At 46.2% G+C, this 3617-nt stretch overlaps 1 pseudogene; it reads left to right on the plus strand.

Moving 5' to 3' along the window:
- LOC112077806 (collagen alpha-1(VI) chain-like) overlaps positions 1 to 1383 on the plus strand; it is a 4815-nt pseudogene extending 3432 nt beyond the window's left edge.
- The last annotated feature ends 2234 nt before the right edge of the window (positions 1384 to 3617 follow it).

Here is a 3617-nt window from a genome sequence, read left to right on the forward strand (position 1 = left end):
TTCTGTGTAAATCATTGACTTGGAAATGTCCTAATCCATTTGTGTTTCTCTATTTCCTTCCACAGATAAGAAGTGTCCCAACTACAAATGTCCCAGTAAGTCAACCGTTTGTTACAATGTGGTTCATCTCTGTCCTGATCTCTACAGTCTCATTGTCTTCAGACATGTGCATGGGTTAGGATCAGGGTTTCTCTATATATTCTTCTTCTTGGATGTTGGTGTTTATCCTGTTGTTTCTGTCCTCCAGTCTCGTTCTCAGGGGACACAGACATCGTGTTGATGATGGACAGTTCAGCCAGTGTGGGACAGAGGAACTTTGACTCCAGCAAGACCTTCGTCAAGCGTCTGGCTGAGCGCTTCCTGTCTGCCGAGAGGTCCGGCCGCGCTGCCGTGCGTGTCGCCGTGGGCCAGTACAGCCGCGAACGCCGCATGGAGGCGGTGCTGACCTCTAACCTCACCCTGCTGACCAGTAAGATTGAGGCCGCCACCTTCCAGAATGATGGGACTGACGTTACCAAGGCGATGGCCTTCGCCATGGAGCAATTCCAGACGTCAGGGGGCGGGAACAGGAAGAGGAAGCTGGTGCTGTTCTCTGACGGGAGATCTCAGGGCATTACCGAGGCGATGCTGGAGAAGCGCGTGCGGCTGGTGTCAGAGGCGGGAGTGGAGCTGTACGTTATCACCGTGGGCAARCAGGTGAGCGAGGCCAACCTGCGCTCGCTGGTCAGCAGGGGGAGGAGTTACGACGTCACCTACGCCCAGCGCCACCTGTTCCGCGTCCCAGACTACCCYTCTCTGCTGCGTGGCGTGTTCTACCAGACCGTGTCCCGCAGGGTCTCTCAGGCCTGAGTTCAGGGGCAAGGGCTGGGACCACATGCTTTAGAGTTTAGTCTCCCTCATTATGAATGTCCATTCGTACTTCGTCGCTCATTTACTATCACTGTGTTTTGGTTGTGTTTTTATGTCCGATAATGACAGAAGACGATTGTGTCAGACTGTGTAAGAGATTGTGTTACACTGTGTTCATGTGCTCTCTGGATTATCAGGACCTAACCAACCGGGAAATTTCTGAAAAACTCCCGTAACAGAAACTAGTTTCAGATGTCTAAAACAGTTTGTTATCTAAGTTGTAAATCCTTCCAGTCAGACTGTTCCCAGTTCCATAATTCCAAGCAGCACATGAACACAGCATTAAACAGAACGGTGTACTGTAAAATAATGTTTTTTTTGTGTGTTTTTTTAAACAAACTTATTTTATGTTGTTTGTAGATCAGAGACAGAACAGGATATGACATCACTCCATATGTTTTAAACATCAAAGTTAAACATGAAACATTCTCCCTCTAGACAACCTTGTCCAAATGAAGATACTGAACAGCTGGACACAGACTGTTAGCGTATGTGTGTGTTTAGGGGAATGGTCTCTAATGTCCAGCATATCATGTAGGATTTTCTCTATAAACAGTATGTCTGGGTTCACTTGTTCAGATGATGACAGACACACACACACACACACACACACACACACACACACACACACACACACACACACACACACACACACACACACACACACACACACTCCTCTCTGTATCAGCCTCATTAACCCTTGAAGGGGCTCAATACCAACCGTCAACAATTGTTTTGGCCGGAAAAAAAAATTATTCAGTCTTCGACGTTCCAGGTAACAGATGGTGTGTTTGTAGCAGGAAATTCCCTCTATGTAGGAAAATCTCATCCTTGTGTATCGTTCAAGAGCAAGTGTCTCAGAGTCAGATGACCTTCTGTGCAGTAGATCAGATCTTCTACAGTAAAACTGATTGTCTTGACTGAAAAGAAAACCTGCCACAGAACATTTTGTTTGGACCAAGCAAGCTGCTTCAATTTTTAAATGCCGCTTCACACCCAATAAAATGTTTCTGTAGTGTCTGTTTTTGTATGTCCTACACAGACACACACAGTCACACACACACACACACGCCACACCACACACACACTACACACAGCACACCAACAGCCACACAACACACATATCACACACACCCACACACACACACACACACACACACACACACACACACACACACACCCACACACACACACACACACACACACACACACACACAACACACACACACACACACCCTTCTGTCATGGACACTCTCTCTTCTGTCCTCAGTATATACACATCTCTCTTCTTTCTCATGTGGCCTAATACAAAATAGGTATTTTGACCTCAGAGGGGCCTTCTGGGTTAAAGGGTGACTGCATATCCGTTTTGGCCTCGTTTTTAAGAAAATGGTAGCGGCCATGACTTGAAAGCTACGTAAGTAGTCATGTGGGTGTGTCGTTTCACATTCAATCTCACAAACATGGGCAAATAGTGATGTGCATCAAGGTACTAAGCTAGCTTTGTATGGAGAGAAATAACGTTTTTGGAGTTGGATTTCCCCTTCTGACTGCGAATGGTCACTAATTCAGTTCTATGTGTAGGCTAAAGCCTGTGCTGCTGACGTGTTTAGACAAGCTGTCAGCAGCTAAGCTGCATATAGGCTTGGTGTTAGCTGCAGCTTGCTATCCTAATCCTTTCTCTGTCAAAGTCCAGTTTACTGATAGTAATCTAGCTAGCATAGCTTGGTGATAGGATAAGCAGCTGAATCAAATAAAGATAAAATTGTCCATTTGTCACAACAGTGAAATGCTTACTTACAAGCCCTTAACCAACAATGCGATTTTAAGAAAAATTCTCCAAAAAGTAAGAGATAAGAAAATAAATAAAGAGGCCAGTAAAAATAACAATAGGAGGCTATATACAGGGAGTACCGGTACAGAGTCAATGTGGAGGCTATATACAGGGGTACCGGTACAGAGTCAATGGGAGGCTATATACAGGGGGTACCGGTACAGAGTCAATGTGGAGCTATATACAGGGGTACCGGTACAGAGTCAATGAGGCTATATACAGGGGTACCGGTACAGAGTCAATGTGGAGGCTATATACAGGGGGTACCGTACAGAGTCAATGTGGAGGCTATATACAGGGGTACCGTACAGAGTCAATGTGGAGGCTATATACAGGGGGTACCGGTACAGAGTCAATGTGGAGGCTATATACAGGGGTACCGGTACAGAGTCAATGTGAGGCTATATACAGGGAGGTACCGGTACAGAGTCAATGTGGAGGCTATATACAGGGGTACCGGTACAGAGTCAATGTGGAGGCTATATACAGGGGTACCGGTACAGAGTCAATGTGGAGGCTATATACAGGGTGTTACGGTACAGAGTCAATGTGGAGGCTATATACAGGGGTACCGGTACAGAGTCAATGTGGAGGCTATATACAGGAGGTACCGGTACAGAGTCAATGTGGAGGCTATATACAGGGTGTACCGGAAGAGAGTCAATGTGGAGACTATTACACAGGGGTTACGATACAGAGTCAAGTGGAGGCTATATACAGGGGTACCGGTACAGAGTCAATGTGCGGGGACACCGTGTCGAGGTTATTGAGGTAATATGTACATGTAGGTAAAGTTATTAAAGTGACTATGCATAGATAATAACAGAGAGTGGTAGCAGCAGCGTAGAAGAGGGGGAGAGGGGGGGGGGTACAA

The sequence above is a fragment of the Salvelinus sp. IW2-2015 genome, unplaced genomic scaffold, assembly GCF_002910315.2.
Source record: "Salvelinus sp. IW2-2015 unplaced genomic scaffold, ASM291031v2 Un_scaffold4929, whole genome shotgun sequence".
Lineage (NCBI taxonomy): Eukaryota > Metazoa > Chordata > Actinopteri > Salmoniformes > Salmonidae > Salvelinus > Salvelinus sp. IW2-2015.